Source organism: Cervus elaphus, chromosome 18 (genome assembly GCF_910594005.1).
Source record: "Cervus elaphus chromosome 18, mCerEla1.1, whole genome shotgun sequence".
NCBI lineage: Eukaryota > Metazoa > Chordata > Mammalia > Artiodactyla > Cervidae > Cervus > Cervus elaphus.
In genome coordinates this window covers 77,739,350-77,757,841 of record NC_057832.1, presented here as the reverse complement: position 1 = coordinate 77,757,841, position 18,492 = coordinate 77,739,350, and the positions used below count along the sequence as shown (strand labels likewise).

Sequence of the window (18,492 nt, the reverse complement as noted above, 5' to 3'; positions counted from 1 at the left end):
GCTGTGATTCATGGGGTCGCAAAGAGTTGGACACGACTGAGCGACTGAACTGAACTGAAGACACATGGGCTTCCCAGGTGGCTCAGTGGTAAAAATCTGCCTATAATTACAAGAGACATAGGAGATGTGGGTTCTATCCCTGGGTTGGGAAGATCCCCTGGAGGAGGAAATGGCAACCCACTCAAATGTTCTTGCTGGAAAATCCCATGGACAGAGGAGCCTGGCAGGCTAAAGTCCATGGGGTCGTGAAGAGCAGGATACGACTGAGCACATGCGGGACAGCAAGGCACGCTGACTTAGTCTAGTTCCGCTCCTTAGTAGGTCTTCAGTAACTGGTTACTAACAGGAAACTGGGCTTCTCGGCAATTGCTTATAATGTTCACCTTTGTTCTAGGCTCATTTCTTAATTTTTAACCTCTGTTTTGTTTGAAAAAAATATGGTCAGCCGTTTCATGATGCTCTCTAGAATTATCCATATCTTCTTTGTTGTATCTAATCATGCTCACAGATGTTCATTTTGCCTTTCGTAAGAATCTCCATGTTTTATTCTGGTAGGTCTTATGATAAAGAAATAACTAAACACAATTTAAGTTCCAAGCAGAATGAGGAAATTTATACACATGTCGAACTTTTTTTCCCAGGCCCTGGGCATACCCTTTCTATTTCACTTAATGCTCATGAAACCCTGTGAACTGGGCATGAGTATTGTACCCTTTATTAAGGAATCAGAAAAGTGAGATCCAAAGAGTCCCAGTAATTTGTCCCAAGGCACACAGCTAGTAAACAGCAGGGCTGGAGCCCTAGTAGTCCAGGTAGCCTAATTCTAGACCCAGCTGACTTTGCCTCCTTGACGTGTCATTATTGCCTTAGTCAGGAGGAAGCTTTGTCTCAGATTGTTAGAGGCACTGGCAAGAGGCAGATGGGAAACTTTCCATGAAGATTGCTCCTAGGTAGTGAGTGAGGTGCGTGCTAAGTCGCTTCAGTCGCGTCCGACTCTGTGTGACCCTAAGGACTGTAGCCTACCAGGCTCCTCTGTCCTTGGGATTCTCCAGGTATGAATACTTGAGTGGGTTGCCCTGTGCTCCTCCAGGGGATCTTCCCAATCCAGGGATCAAACCCTCACCTCATGTCTCCTGCTCTGGCAGGTGGATTCTTTACCACTAGCACCACCTGGGAAGCCCAAGTAAGTGAGGTAGCCTGGTGAGTTGAAAGAGCATTAGTTTCAAAGTTTGAAAGTCGTGATTCCATTTCAAGTTCACCACTAATTAGTTGTATCTTAGAAATGTTTACTCACATCTCTAAGCCTCTATTTCCTCACCTGTGAAAAGGAGAAAATTCTGCAAGATTTTAATGAAAGAACATTTTGTAAGGCTTAACACATTTCTATATGTTCCAGGTCTTCTTTTCTCCCTCCCAGGCTAATCTGTTTACATCACCTTGTGATAGGTTTTCATCACTATAACTTTACTAAACAATGTCTAAAATTCTGTCATCTGGGTGTAGTTTGATGGAAGGAATTAAGCATCTTAAAAAATTTTTAAGTTTAAAACTCCTTGGGTCACACCGAATTGCATGTGCTCTAATTCAGAAAAACAAGTTCGGCCTTCCATTCTAAGTACTGTTAAAAGGTAGGCACTTCTGTCTTCACAAACCAGCAAGATAATTTCTAACATTCAGAATTCAAGCATATTCATTTCAAAAGCATGTAGTCATTGCATCTGGGCAACTGTTTAATCATAAAGTTGAAGAGCAGAGATGTCAAAGACACTTTCTCTGATGGAACATTTACAACTTGTGGTTGTTGGACCTTCTCTATCACAGCCTGCCTTCAACCAATTCTCTTTCCTTGTTGGAATGAGGGCAAATGAGCATAAACTCTGACATGAAATACATCAGATAGCTTCCCAAAATACTCTTCCAAATCTGTGAGTTATTTAACCTTAATCTATCTTGAAAACCACAATAGATTTCCATCTTCTTGAGAAGAAAGAAAGCAAGTGGATATTCTAAATGATCTTTTCAGGCTTACATATCTCTTTCAAAACATTTCACAGTTTTCCCCACTTCATTCCTAACCCTACCTCCATCGGCCCCGTGAGTACTTGCATAGAGTAGGGCCTTAAATGCTTTTGATGATAAATGAGTTGTCAATGCACAGACAAATCCCCTTTTCCAAAGCCTCCTGGAGTAGAAGCATATTCTACTTCCTCCCAAAGACCCCAGAACTACCTGTACACTGGCACGCACAGAAGAAAACTTTTATTCACAAATTTAAGCTACATTAATCTGCTGAAAGGAGGATAGATACTTAAATGGAGTTTCAAATAACCCTCGCCTTTGAGATCATCTGTGCTCACAGCCCAGTATTTGTACAAGATGAAATGATTTACAGAATCAAGCCTGGAAAAATTGGAGGGCAACTCCAAAAGGCAAGAACATGCTGCCGAGTCCATCACTCATCCTGCCAGGGAAACTTTTTGTAGTCTCCAAACTGCTATGAGACACTGCTCTCTCTCCAGGACAGAGAAATCATCGAGAAGGCGGGAGGTGTGTTGGCTGCACAGCCAGAGTAAAGAACTGGAGTTCTTGGCAGGGCACTTCCACCTCAAAAGCAGACAGAGCCCTGGAAGGACTCTCACGTAAACAAAGCAGGGAGACAGCTTCAGCTCTGCAGCGAGGCTCATCCTTTCCCAGATCAAAGCCCGCGCCAGAGAGACAGCCCTACAGAACAGAGTGTCCTTTCTGGAACATCCAGTTCCAGGGGGGGAGGCTTGAACTGGAGCCACAACCTTGCCACCTGTATCCAATGGCTTAGATGCAAAGGCTCTCAGAGGTTGGGGAGCCCACAGCTGCTCCAATGACAGATCAACGGAAAGATAAGGCAAGCAAGAGAAGTTCCTACCTTGCAAGCTCAGATCAGCTACTCTGAGAAAAAGAAAATGCATCCAGCCAGCCCCGGCTCTCTCTAGAGTGTAGAAAGCGGGTGGCAATCAGTACAGACTCATGGCCCAGCTGTTTGCCTTGCTCTCTACTCTGCTACTTACTTACTAACTGGGTGAGCTGGGCAGGCTACTGGATATTTCTATACCTTGGTTTCCTCACCTGCAAAATGAACCTAATAGTACCTGCTTCACAGGCTTTAATGAATGGTACAGGAGAAAGCTCTAAAAATGTTGCAATGATCATTTGAAAGTCCCACGGTCCTGCATTTGAACAAGTTCTGCTAATCGGTAGTTTTGTGAACTTGGAGAAACAACAATATGGGATGACTTCCCTCATCTGTAAAATGGAATTTCACCCAACCCTGGTGGGGTTGCCATGGAGATTTGACTTTATATGGCACAGAGTAGGAATTCAGTAAATGCCACCTCTGTTTATTATCATTTTTCCTGACTTCGAAAGGATAAAGCCCACAGGACTGGTCAAATGGGAAGAGATACAGTTAGTAAAACTGAGAATCCTCTTAAGTCCCCAAAACTTCATCCATATGCAAAAGAGATACATCCCTGGGGATGATTGGGTCCTGGTGTTTTAAATACACAGCTAATTATATTTTAAGAGAGAAGAGGGAACCTGGAAGTATTCCCAAATTTAACATCTGCAAGCAGAGAGGATGACGAAATGCATTAGTACTGAGGAATAACTTTCTCCCATCTTCTCAGAAAACATCTGGGGTATTACCCTCCCCTCTACTCATTCCCTCACCTCCCACCCCAAAGCTGACTCTTGGCTGACAGTTTATCAGAGATAAATGGAAACACCTGGGAACCAGATAAGGCCAACTCAACGTGATCAGCTGAGGAGACCTTGGGAACTCATGCTACTCAATATTTCTCTTTCCACACCAGGCGGGGCTAGGAGTACCATCTAGCCTGTGACAGATGGCAAGGCTCACTTTCACATCCACTCTTTTCTTCATTCATTCCAAACAACCTCAAGAGGTCAGCTGGCCCAGGTTCCTGCCTGAGGTAAGTCAACACTGAAACCGTCATGGAACTTAGATGGTTACTGAGCCCGCTTTTAACCGCTTCCACCAAAAGACTTTCAGGACTAACTGTATTTGTTCTAATTTTTAATCACCTTTTCCTTTATCAAACCAAACCCATTCCAGCTAAAATTTCTCATCCCTAAGGAGATACAAGACCTAACATTGTCTTTTGTACCCTGTGGTCAGGCAAAAAAAAAAAAAAAATTGCCATTCCACTGTAATAACCTCCTCAACTTGAAAACTTTAAATCTCCTTTTCTTCCCATGTCCATGCATTATCCCAAACTATTCTGTCTCTTTTAACCTTTCTTCAAAGGCCTTACTTGCCTTTCCTTTAATTAGCATGTTCCTTTTCTCTCAACTCATTCCAGCTTCTACACATTATTTAGAGACCAAAACTTAACAGCAGATCTAGCTGTTATTATAGTGTGATAATTCCAGTGTGTGTTTCCACACACCCACTACCTGGATGTATGATCCCCATACAAGTTATATAACATTCCTGGGCCTCAATTTCCTTAGCTACAGAGTTGTTTCAACCATAAAGAACAAGATCTCTGAGCAGGTCAATAGGAAGACGTACCAGCAGCCAATGGAGACATTTTAAACAAATTAAATTTAGAGAGACACATCAGAATTAGCTAATTTTAGCCATAAGAATTAGCTAGTTGAAGAGGAGAAGAGAGCAATCCTACCAGATGGAACTGCGTGTGCAAAGGTCCTGGGGCCCAAACTCCTGGACCAATATAGCTAGATCTCAGAGAACAAGGGGAAGAGGATTGGAAATGAGGCTGGTGAAGGAGGTATGGGCCAGTAACATTATAATCCTTATAAGCCATGGTGAGGACTTTAGTCTTTATTCTAAAGGCACTGGGAAGGTGATACAGTTATAAACATATTGGTTTATTTTTATGGAACACTGACCACAGAATGGATTGGACACAGAGTAGACCTGGGGAGAATAGAAGGCTCTGGAGGTAATCCAGGAATGGGACTGTGAGAACTCGGACTGTGGTGGCAGATGTGAAGATGAAGAGACATGGTTCGAGTTGGAAATGAGAGTCAGCAACCCTTCCTGATCCAATGAACATGGTGGGAAGGGAGAAAGAGGTGTCAGGGATGGCTGCCAACTGTCTGGCTCACTCGTCTTTGGATGTAGGTACTATTTACTGAGGGGATGCTGGAGGAGGAAGGAGTTTGAGGGGAAAGCTATGAGTTCAGTTTTGGGACATGCTGAGCTTGAAGCACTGTGAGATGGCCAAGTTGAGATGTTGAAGAGGCAACTGGATTTATGATTGGGAGCTCTGAGGACAGTCTAGCCTGGAGATATAAATTTAATAGTCATCAACGTATAGATAATAATTAAAACCATAAGCATGGACGAGATCACAGAGGGAGGGTGTAGAATGTGAAGGGGAAGAGAGCCTTGCAATTTTCCAATATTTAATAGCTCAGAGGAAGAAGATGAGCCAGGAAAAAGACTGAAGAGAAGCCCCAGAGGTAGAAGAAAATTAGGAGAGTGTTAGGTCATGGAATTCAAAGGAGGAGGTGTTTTGAAAAGAGAATGTCAACAGTGAGGCTGTTACATATGCTTATCCTAATGAGCTAGTCCAGGTGACATTCCTATTGAATTTTCAGGTTTGTGTGCAGCCCTGGGATTTTCCAGCTTGGAATTTTGCCATCATCCTATGCACGCTATGGCTTACTGACGGTTGTTGTGACCAAACTTTCTACCTAACATGATTAGTATAAGAACACTGGGTTACATCTCATTTGTCCAGATGCCTTGGCAATCCAGAATGCAGTCAAGAATTAAGAAGGAAAAGATAATCTGAAAAACAAAATGATTATTCAAAAGTCTGGTTACTAGTATTTATGTATTTACTAATAAGAGCCCTTATTTAGCTCTCATGGGTACAACCTTTCTTTTGTAAGTTTTAAAAAAGTTGATATTTGGTTTCTCAATACACAATAAAATGGAAAAAGCCTTGAGGGGAGGGGCTCGGGTGGAGGAAGATCTCAGAGGCTACAGAAGCTGTTACAGTATTATTACTGGTTATTAGAAAGTAGATTAAAACCTACCCAAAGTAGGCAACCGAACAAAAACATAGAAATCAGAATCTATTTAGCAGGATAAATATATCCTATACCTTAGTCATCTTTGGGGAAAATATCACAGTATATTGCCTGACAAAAACATAGTAACCAAACAAATTTTAAATAAATGTTTGCTATATTAAAATAGAACAAAAAGGCTTAGCATGTGATTTTTCATGTTTTTCTGTCCCTTGTATTTTCTATACACTGGTAGTGAGAGCTGGGGGCTTAGGGACTCCAGTATAATTTTTTGGTAGGAGTATATCATAGGAAGTGATGTGAATATCAGATTATTCTGAGATGTTAGGACATACTGGTGGCGTCAAGTCCCATCAGTTTTTTCATCTATTATAAAGTTTCCAATTGGCCTTTAACCCAGTGGGTTCACAGCCATTGATTATCACTGCCTAGATTTATTATATCGTTGTTGTTTTTCAGTCACTAAGTTGTGTCAGACGTTTTGTGACCCCATGGACTGCAGCATGCCAGGCTTCCCTGTCCTTCACTATCTCCCTGAGTTTGCTCAAACTCGTGTCCATTGAGTTAGTGATGCCATCCAGTCATCTCATCCTCTGTTGCCCCCTTCTCCTCTTGTCCTCAATCTTTCCCAGCATCAGGGTCTTTTCCAATGAGTTGGCTCTTTGGTTGGTTCACATCAAGTGACCAAAGTATTGGAGCTTCAGCATCAGTCTTACCAATGAGTATTCAAGGTTGGTTTCCTTTAGGATTCACTGGTTTGATCTCCTTGCTGTCCAAGGGACTCTCAAGAGTCTTCTCCAGCACCACCAATCCAAAAGCATCAATTCTTCAGCACTCAGCCTTCTTTATGGGCTTCCCAGGTGGTGCTAGTGGTAAAGAACCTGCCTGCCAATGCAGGAGACATCAGAGATACAGGTTCGATCTCTGGCTTGGGAAGATCCTCTGGAGGAGGGCATGGCAACCCACTCCAATATTCTTGCCTGGAGAGTCCCAAGGACTGAGGAGCCCGGTAGGCTACAGTCCATAGGGTCACACAGAGTTGGACACAACTGAAGTGACTTAGCATGAAATTATTTCATTAGGAGCTGAAAAAACCAACTGGTGAACTCTACAGCAGATACAACAGTTTCTTCAACAAATTGCTAGGAGAAAAGGCAAGGGGGAGCCTACAGAATACAAGAGACTTATGACAGACAATAACCAAATGCAGTGTGGAGGCTTTGTCATGTTTGTTTCTTTGCTGTGCTTAGTCACTCAAGTCATGTCTGACTCTTTGCAACCCCATGGACTGCAGCCTGCCAGGCTTCCCTGGTAGCTCAGCTGGTAAAGAATCTGCCTGCAATGCAGGAGACCCTGTCAATTCCTGGGTCAGGAAGATCCCCTGGAGAAGGGAGGCTTTGTCCTACTTATTAGCAAATAAACCTTTATGAGTCAACTAGGGAAGTATTAGCACTGACCCAAAACATGATTCAGTTAAGCAATTGTTATTTTCAGGTATGACAATGGGATTGTAATGGCATATTTTAAAAAGTCCTTATCTTACTGAGATAGTACTGAAATACTTGTGGATGAAATGATACGATGTCTGGGATTTGCTTCAAAATAATCCTGGAGATGGGGCCATGGGCCATGGAGATGCTGAGGAAGTTCTGCCTGGGGAGAGATGAGCTAAGACGTTATTACAGCAGGACGGTGAGAGGCTGAGGTTCATGTGCCATGTACTCTACTCTCTGTTAATGCTTGAAATGTTCCTTTTAAAGAGCTTTAAAATAGAAAAAAAAAGTCATTTCTTTTCACCTTGTTGTTATGGAAGAGAATACTTCTAAAATGCTTTCTGTATCAACGTGGACAAAGCAGATTATTTGGAAATTTTGACAGTGAATACAAAGGGAAATCAGAAGAGAGGTGTCACCAAGTCTGAGAGCATGACTCTCGGTGCCTGAGTTATTGAAACACCAAATTGAAGCCCGGGTCGGGGAGGAAATCACTCCCCATCAGACGGTCAGAACTTCAGTACCTCAGCTAGAAACTAATTTCTAATTGAAGACACTCCTAGACTTCAGTTCAAGCTGCAAAACGCTATGAGCCTCAAACTCAGTTCCCTGTCTGAAAGGAGGGCTCCTGGCCACCAAGTCTCCTAGTTTGAAACCTGAGGCTCTTATCCTTCTTCCTCCTTTGCTTCGTGTTTCTCTGCTCCAGAGAACTCACTCGCTTGTTTGCTAGCTCAATGGTAGCCATGAGGATCTGGGGCAGCTGGGCGTGCCCAGTTCAGGGAATCCCCAGCATCTGCTGAAGGCTTATGCACCCTCCTTATCTGTATTTTCACTTATGTTCGTCCCTGAGTTCAAGAAGCTGATCCACCAAAATCTTACTCATCTTTTAAGGGCCATCTTAAATGTCACCAAATACACAGGCCTTTTCCCAACCTGCTCCTCAGAGCTAAGGGACTCTTCCTCAAATTCCCTCCAATTCTTTGCTTGTGGACCTTTTATAAAATAGTTGAGTTCCTAGAGCCCCAACTGGGCAGTTCATCCCTCAAGGGCCAGAATATGTCTCTACCTCTGTGACCATGCCCCGAGCCACACACCCTTTCCCCAGCCTTCCCCTCCTGTGCAGAGCCTCCCTTGACCTTGCAACCCTTTTTGACCACTTGTCTCTGCCTTCCCGTCTCCTCTGCCTCCTTCCTGCTACCTCTCCTTTTCCACATGGCCCATTCCCACACTGCCTCTCTCTCCCCCTAAGCCGAGAAGTGCACGTATCAGGGAAGAGAAGGGTCGGTTTCACGCCAGGGTCTCAGCCGTATCTTCGGGTTTTCCTGCACCAGGCCATTTGGCTGGTGACTGCTGAACTGGATGAGAAATCTCAGCCCGACACAGGAGTCCTCAGGCTCCCACTGCCTCGTGTGCCAATCACAGATTTCTGGATCAACAAACCCCTCCTTCAGTCAATAGAAGCTTTGTGAGCTGAACAACAGATGCCACAGGGCCTAGAAGGCAAATAAATATGGTTATTCAACGTTCTGTTGCACTGTGTATAATTCAGGAAATTCAATTATGGTTTCCCCAGCAACAGTAACTGAACTTCAGGCCTGGCACACAAGGGGCTGACCCTCACGCCGCCACATGTCGGGGACAGTGCAAATCTGGCAGACTTACAATTGCCATTGGAAATCTAACTGGAGCCTCCAAAAGCCTGGGCTTCCAAACTTAAAGCTGTTTTTCAGCAACTGGTATCAAGACTTGGGGGAAAAAAGTACTACCATGATCTCAGACATGAATAGGTATGGGATGATTAAGCAGCATGGGCACAATTCCAGCATCAGGATATGTTTGAGGCATAGAAGGGCAGAGCAGGACTTTCTTACAGAATGTGAACTGTCAGGATGAGACCTGCAAACTGCCTAGAGCAGGGTTTATAACGTGGAGTCTGTGAAGTCTGTAAAGAGACCTATGCCATGGATTGGGAGCGTGGATTCTGAGGCTGGACTTTGCAGGTTCAAATCCTAGGTCTTCTGCATGACCTCAGGCAAGATACTTCCATTTTCTGTGCCTTAGTTTCCCCATCCATAAAATGGAGATGATACCATTGGTAGATGATAGGGTTATTTGGTTAGTTTGCCTTTGAAGCGGAGAGTATTATTAGACCTCTTGGCAGGATTTACTCATGACAGCTCTGAGCTATTTTTCATGACCCCACTTGTGATTCTGTGCTTGAGCCAAGATCGCAATTGGGACATGTTGCATATGTACTACCTTGAGTTGATTCTTTTTTATTTTCTTAGCAAACCATATTTCTTCTTGCACTCCTCACTCCTCTGTGAACTCAAATTAAGCCCTCTCCCATCTAGAGAGCAAGGCAAGGGTTAGGTTTTGTTTTTGAAAAGACTCACAAGCTCGCACGGCAGCAGGTTTTTCCACAGTTTGACAGTTCCAGTTCAGCTCAATGCTGCTGATTTATAGGACACTGAGCTCACTGCCTTTCTCCCCTCTTCTCCCCCAGTCATTTCTCAATCGAGTTGCTCTGGCTGGAAACATCTGAGAAAGAAATTTACTGAGAGATGCACAGACAGCCTATTCACATTCCAGAATTTCCAGGAGCCTTCCCCAGAGGACCCAGTGGTAAACTGTTAACTCATGCACAACCCCTGGTCAATGTCCTTGCCCCTCATCACCCAGCTGGCTGGTGCAGACAGCACCCAGGCTTCCTGCTTCCAAACTCAGCTTCCTCAACTCTAAGGCTACGTGATGTAGCTAACACAGCACACACTGTTCTCAAGCCTTGCCCAGCCTTGCCTATGACAGCAAGATTAGACAGGAAACTGAGGACAGAAGGTACACAATGGATTTAGCGAGTTAGTTGTCTGAGCACTTAAAAATTCTAAATTAATGTCACTGTACGTGTGGTTGCTTCTTTCTCATTAGTGGGAATCTGCTTAAAATAACTCATTTGAATTAAGGCTTAATGGACGCTCAGAACAATGCCCTTGCCTAACTCATGAAGCTCCTCTTTCTTTCCCCTCTCCCCTAGCCAGCCTCTCTCCCACACCAATCTGGTCTTAACATAGAAAGTTCTAATCTGAAACTGGTGTTTCCCACTAAGCTCTCCATTTCTGCTTGAAGTAATTTGCAAGGGCCACTTTCTGCATCTTGTTCTCAGACGTGTCTTGGTCAATTAGTACAATGTCACAGCCGTGTATAGTTATTGTAACTCCAGCTGCGAGCTGTTAATAATAAACTTACCCACAGGACAATCGTGCCATATGGTTGATGGTCAATCAAGACTAAAATATGCATTAGAAGGAAAAAAGTGCTGGCAACAGTGAGGCGGTGTAGGTCATTGATTAGGATACTGGTTCCATAGAACAGAATCTGGGTTAGTAGCTATGGAGGCATCTCTCCCTTGCCAGTACCCCACCATGTTTGTCCTGGGACACAAAAGCATGATAACAAAAGTGACACAGCTGGAACCAGAAGACAAGCAGACAAAACATGGTGCAATGTGCAATATGGGTTGGGGAATAGGGATTTGTTGAAAAGAAACATAGCTCAGATTCTTTGCTGGAAAAAGGAGACAGATCTACATTGTGGTCATGGGAAATGACCTGTGTGCTACACGATGAATTTCATTTAATGGGAGTTTTGAGGCAAATAAAAATAAACTGATTTGTGGCTAATGAGTGAAGGAGGAGCTGTAACCCACTCGGGCAATTTCAATTAACTTCTTGCCCAGGATCAAAGGACTTTGGGATTATTTTGATTTCCTTTTGAATTTTGAACGGGAGGTGGTGATTTGGCCGGGGGTGGGGGTGGGGCGAAGGCGGTCTTCAAAGGAGGCTCTTCGAGCTACTTACTGCTCCTGGCGAGTAGCTGAAACCTGACTTTTATTCCCAGTCATAGCTGCCCTGGTAGAAAAGCAAAAGGCAGGGCCAACAAAGCATCTACACGTTTCAGAGGCAAAACTAATGGTTCTATGTCAGTTTTACCGGAAATAGTAAAGAACCAGTGTAGAATGGTGTCCTGAAAAGTAAAAAACCATGACAAATATTTCATTCAGCCTGTGCTTTTTTTGTCTGTTTTCTTGTTTGTTTAAATGACAAGCTCTTTATACAACGTCTACCACGGATCTCTCTCAATCACACACTAGGGTCCAGACCCTCCACACCATAGCAGTTATCTGTCAACATTTTCTCATTGGAAGTATGGGTTAAATTCCTTCATGCAAACTTTCCTTTGAATTTAAATACTCCCTCCCACCTCCTAGGAAAGATCGTCTCTTTCTCTCTTTTTTCTACTTTTTTTTCCCCCTCCTGGTCAAAAAATGGAATGATTCCATTCTTACTGAGATTACTTTTCCATTGAAATATTTTTCTCCACTGAAAACAAAAGACCTTTTTCATTGCCATTTAAAGGATGATCACACAATAAAGGCCTTATTAAAAGCCCAGAGCCCTGTTTACTTGCTCTGGACCTTGACTTGATTACCTGATAATGAAAGTGCTCCACTAACCATGGGACCGACCACAGGGTCGTCTGTCCTGGGGTTGTGCCCCCTTCAGAGGAAGTGGTATTTGTGATTACACTTTTGTCTCTGAGAAGGCAGACTATTCTCAGCCCTTCATGGAAGTCTCAGGAAGACTGCCCTGTCAGGAAACATGTACACATACACACACACAAACTCCTCTGTGCCAGTTAGTTCATCGTTAAGGGTTTGCTGAATTTCCTATCATTCTGACTGTTTCACTAACTCAGTGGTCCTCAGCTAGGGGTCCACTTTGCCACCAGCAGACATCGGTAATGTCTAAAGACGGTTTTGGTTGTCACAATATCACAACTGGGGTACAAGAGGCATCCTCTGGCATCCGGTGTATGCTGCTAAAGATCCTACAATGCACAGGGCACCCTCCCCGCACACACACAAAGAATTATCTGGCCCAAAATGTCAGTAGTGCCAAGGTAGAGAAATACTACACTGACTTAACCTACTTAATTTGAGGTGACTGGATAGAATGATGGATTTAGGCTCAGATTAAAAGCCATGAGACAAAGGGCTACCAGATTCCTCTTTCATCATTGCCACTTTGCCCCACCAAAGAGCTAGGTAGGCCTGATCACATCAATTCTGACTAAGTCAGTTTTCTTTGTGATGTTACAAAGCAGGGGTCAGCAAAGCACAGCCTGATAGGGCTGCCATCTGTTTTTGTATAGACAACTGGCTTTTACATTTTTAAATGGTTGATTTTAAAAAGAATAATAATATCTTATGACATGTGAAAATTATATGAAATTTATATTTCAGTGCACCCTGGCTCTGCTCATTTGTTCATAAGTTGTCCATGGCTGCTTTTACAAATATGGTAGCAGAGTAATTGCCACAGACTATATGGGCACAAAGCTTAGAATATTTCCTATCTGGCCCTTTACAGAAATAGTTTACTGATCCATAATATAAAACTTAAGACCAATTATATGGCCTACACAGCAGAGTCAATGATTTCATAGAGTGGCTGGATCCCACAAGTCACTGGAATATGTACATAAATAATGGTACATCATTTCTACACATTGTGCACTCAGATATGGTCAGGTTGGTAAGGGGCCACTTATATACAAGTTATTTTTTCCAATTTTTCCATCCATAACTTTCTTACTCCTAATAAAACTGTCATCAATTGTGGCTTCAGAGCTAGGCTCTCTTCTTAGTCTCTTTCCCCAGCTTTAACCTGAATTGGGGATAGGAAGCCAACAGGAGAAGACCAGGAGGTGTGGTTTATCCTCCAAGGGGATCCTTAGCCATGAGTGATGGAGAGAAAAACATAAGAGCATACCAACCACAAACTTCCATCGCTCCCCACTGAGATTGACATCCTCTTACTCTGTCAAAAGTGTTTGGATGCCCAACAATGCTATCCTGCTGCAGCTCCAGCAAAACAAGTGTTTAGGGATGTTTGCACATACTCACACAGACATGAAGAGGTTAACTGGGAGAGGACTCCACAGACAAAGGAGTTGTTGCTGCTTAAACTCACCAATCAAATATCAGAAAAGTGTGGTAGGGAGGAGGCATGGAGACTTACTGTTTCAAGGGACAGAGTTTCAGTTTAGGAAAGTGAAAAATTTGGGAAATGGATGATGATGAGAGTTGCACAATAAGGAGCATGGAGTTAGTGCCACTGAACTGTACAGTTAAATATGGTTAAAGTAATATGTTTTATATTATGTGATTTTTACCATAATTAAAACAAAAAACACTAAAAAGAAATTCCTGTCCCTGCTCAAAGTGTTAAGTACTACCCCTCCTACCCACCACACACACACACTCTAGCTTGGAGACATGATATGAACACACAAAGGAGGCTATGAGAATACAGAAGAAGGATAAACCATTTTTGGATTTGGAGGTGATGATGTCAGTGATAAGAAGGAGAAGGAAGGCACCGTCATTTATTGATGTGTCAGGAAATATTCCGAGCACTTTGTTTAAAACCTGAAATGTTGATAGTATTCAGTCCATTTTACAGATAGGAAAACTGAACATGGACATTCTCCATGTCCAGGGAATATTTCATTGAAGAGGTAGGATGTGACGGGGACTGCAAGGGTGAGTAAGATTCAGATTGTCAGACTGGAGGGAAGAAAGCATTCTAAATAGAATAAAGACATGGGAAGAAAAGAACAGACACTGGATGGAATGGGCACATTGTATTAAGGGTGCTTCAGAGATGGAAAACAGGTCTCGTGGAGGTACAGTTTGCACAGAACAGGTACTACTGGGAGGGTCTGATTGGGCTTAAACATTGTCAAATGCAATCACTTTTAGGAATAGGTCTTTCAAAGTCTTGACATTTGATGTGGAGTCCATATGGAAGAAATGTGCTGTAGTAAAAAGGTTACTAATAGGACAGCTTTATTCATAACTGCCCAAACTTGCAAGCAACCAAGATGTCCTTCAATAAGTAAATGAATAAACAAACTTTGGTATATCTAGACAATGGGATATTTCAGCAATAAAGTGAACTGTCAAGTCACCAAAAGAAATGGAGAACCCTTAAATGTATATTGCTAAGTGAAAGAAATGGATCTGAAAAGGCTACTACTCTATGATTCCAACTAGATGACAGTCTCGAAAAGGCAAAACTATGGAGATAGGAAAAGGTCAGTGACTGCCAGGGGTCTGGAGACAGGGAGGGAGGAATGAGTAGATGGAGCACAAGGGAACTTTGGGGCAGTGAAACTGTTCCGTATGATACTGTTAATATAATGGTGGCTACATGTCATTTTACATTTGCAAAACCCATAGAATGTACAACACCAAGAATGAACCATTATATAAGCTGTGGACATTCAGTTCAGTTCAGTCACTCAGTCGTGTCCGACTCTCTGTGACCCCATGGACTGCAGCACACCAGGCTTCCCTGTCCATTGCCAACTCCCAGAGCTTACTCAAACTCATGTCCATTGAGTCCGTGATGCTATCCAACCATTTCATCCTCTGTCATCCCTTCTCCTCCTGCCTTCAATCTTTCCCAGCATCAGGGTCTTTTCAAATGAGTCAGTTCTTCGCGTCAGGTGGCCAAAGTATTGGAGTTTCAGCTTCAGCATCAGTTCTTCCAATGAATATTCAGGACTCATTTCCTTTAGGATGGACTGGTTGGATCTCCTTGAAGTCCAAGGGACTCTCAAGAGTCTTCTCCAACACCACAGTTCAAAAGCATCAATTCTTCACACTCAGCTTTCTTTATAGTACAACTCTCACATCCATACATGAGTACTGGAAAAACCATAGCCTTGACTAAACGGACCTTTATTGGCAAAGTTATGTCTCTGCTTTTTAATATGCTGTCTAGGTTGGTCATAACTTTCCTTCCAAGGAGTAAGTGTCTTTTAATTTCATGGCTGCAGTCACCATCTGCAGTGATTTGGAGCCAAAAAAAATAAAATAAAATCAGCCACTGTTGCCACTGTTACCCCATCTATTTGCCATGAAGTGATGGGGCCAGATGCCATGATCTTAGTTTTCTGAATATTGAGCTTTAAGCCAACTTCACTCTCTTCTTTCACTTTCATCAAGAGGCTCTTTAGTTCTTCTTCACTTTCTGCCATAAGGGTGGTGTCATCTGCATGTCTGAGGTTATTGATATTTCTCCTGGCAATCCTGATTCCAGCTTGTGCTTCCTCCAGCCCAGCGTTTCTCATGATGTACTCTGCATAGAAGTTAAATAAGCAGGGTGACAATATGCAGCCTTGATGTATCCCTTTTCCTATTTGGAACCAGTCTGTTATTCCATGTCCTGTTCTAACTGTTGCTTCCTGACCTGCACATAGGTTTCTCAAGAGGTGGGTCAGGTGGTCTGGTATTCCCATCTCTTGAAGAATTTTCCACAGTTTGTTGTGATCCACACAGTCAAAGGCTTTGGCATAGTCAATATAGCAGAAGTAGATATTTTTCTGGAACTCTCTTGCTTTTTCGATGATCTAACGGATGTTGGCAATTTGATCTCTGGTTTCTCTGCCTTTTCTAAATCCAGCTTGAACATCTGGAAGTTCACGGTTCAGGTACTGTTAAAGCCTGGCTTGGAGAATTTTGAGCATTACTTTACTAGTGTATGAGATGAGTGCAATTGTACAGTAGTTTAAACATTCTTTGGCATTGTCTTTCTTTGAGATTGGAATGAAAACTGACCTTTTCCAGCCCTGTGGCCACCACTGAGTTTTCCAAATTTGCTGGCATATTGAGTGCAGCACTTTCTTTTAGGATCATCTTTTAGGATTTGAAATAGCTCAACTGGAATTCCATCACCTCCACTAGCTTCGTTTGTAGTGTTGCTTCCTAAGGCCATTAGTTAATAATAATACATCAGTGTTGGCTCATTAATTGTAACAATTGTAGTATATTAATGCAAGATGGTAAAAAACTGAGGAAACTGGGGTGGATGGAAGAGAATGCACATGGAAACTCTCTGCACTTTTCACTCAATTTTTTTTTTTTTTTTTTTGGTAAAACTAAAACTGCTTGAAAAAAGTATTAATAAAAAAAAAAATGATTACAGTCTAGACCCAGATTCAAACAAGCACTTTGAGCAAATTGCAGCCTGTCTGAGTCTTACAAACCAAGAAGTCGCTACATGGCCCACCACCAGGGGACATCCCCTGATTCTGAGATAATGTTCATGGGCTGGATTTTCTCTCTTTGTTGAAGAGTGAGAGAGAGATCCAATGTGCCTGGGCCTCAGGTTCGTGAATGTTGGCCCTGAGAGGGTTTGGATATTTGAAGCCAGGGATCAGACCCACGACATCACTTTGCTCTTGCACATGAGGTCATTTTGCATTTATGGGCCCCAATTACCTAGACGTTTGTGGTTGTGATTGTTGTTTGTTTAGAATAGTTACCAAATCCCAACTTTTTCAAGCATTAAAAGAAGTGTGTTTTTCAATGCTAATTTTTTTGCAGCATGATAGAAACTGGCACCCACAAAAGGCGTTGACTTTAAAGGAGTAGATTGAGAATTAGAATGTCTTCCTTCTCCACCCAACTTCTGAGCTTGTGCACTGAGCTCTCTGACAGAAAGTTGGCCTGTGCCAGCCCCCCAGCTGCCGTGTGAATGACAGCATGACCGGCAGCCCCTGGTGGCCTCTGTAGATGGAGTAATATTTATAGGCAGAGGCACCCTTTAGTGTCACTGAGTCACCGCTCACCTCATTTCACCGTGGCGTCCCTGCCCACTTCACAGAGCTGCCCCAGGGTGAGGAGGGTAGAAGCCTGAGCTTCTATCACAGGTCTGGGTTTACCTTAATCCCTCAGTCATAATTATCATTAGCAGGTTCCAGCAGATACCACAGAAATAATAAAACCATCCTTTCAGAATACTGCTCACAAAGGAGCGGAATGCAGGTGTCAAGTCGGATGGGTAATTTCATTTTATACAAAATACATGTTGGAAATCTGTATTGTTTTTAGACTGTGCCTGATTTTTCTGCTCACATACACAGACATTTTTCTAACAGTTTGGGTAGAGTAAATAATATTACTAACTTTTACTAGTGTGTCAGCTTTGCATATACACAGCTTAAACAGATGTGCATGTTTATAATTTTAAAGATGCACATATGTAAAACATTTGATAGCGTATTTATTCATGTCATTGATTTAACTGAAAGACCCTGTATTTACATCTTTTAATTGTGTTATGTGGGATAGTGCCACATACGTTGTTTACATATGTGACATGTGTGATGGAAAACCAATTGGCTAGTGGAAGTTTGTTCTTCATGGGTTTGGAGGGTATTCCAGACCTAAAAAATTTAGTGCCACTGAGCAAGGAGTGAGGAATGAGGTGGAGGCAGGGGGCAATGAATGTAGATTGATTCCAAAATATTTAAAGAGGGTAAAAAAGTAAAAATAAAAAGTATCCCCCCCACACCTCGCGCTTCATATACATCACAAAATTTGAGACTATTTTTCCCAGCCAGGGAAAGAAAGAAGCTCTCTGTTTCTGGTGCCTGCCATGTGTGATGTTTGAAAGACGGAGCAGCTTGGGCAGGGGAGGGGGGCCAGGCAGTCCTGCACGAGCCTCCATCCAACCCTTCTCAACGAGGATTCCAGAAGGCCCGGCCTATAAATGCCTATATTGTCTCCCTGCTCTGCACTCAGTTGGCTGACCATTTTGCTCAGTCAGTCCACAAAAGTTTTCTTCTTGCACCCAAGATTTCAGGCTTTCATACCCACTCTGTTTGGAAAAATTCAAAAATCAAAAAGGATGTGGTCTGAAGTGTTGAAGTGTTGAGCCACATATGGAAGGCAAAACTCAGGGAAATGAAGAGGCACATTTATCAGGTCTCAATGGGAGATTCTCAGGTCTAGAGTCTGGGATACAGTTATTCAAGCTACACTAGCCAGAGGCTCCTGAACTTCCTCATCCCACTGACATGCATA

General features: G+C 42.9%; 1 long non-coding RNA gene across 1 annotated transcript in view; it reads left to right on the top strand.

Annotated features, from left to right (window-relative positions):
* The first annotated feature begins 2,257 nt into the window (after window positions 1-2,257).
* The window catches only part of LOC122674810, an 85,108-nt gene continuing 68,873 nt past the window's right edge, over window positions 2,258-18,492 (top strand). Inside the window, exon 1 of the long non-coding RNA XR_006335042.1 lies at window positions 2,258-3,968. This is a non-coding gene — a long non-coding RNA (uncharacterized LOC122674810). The remainder of the gene's footprint in view (window positions 3,969-18,492) is intronic.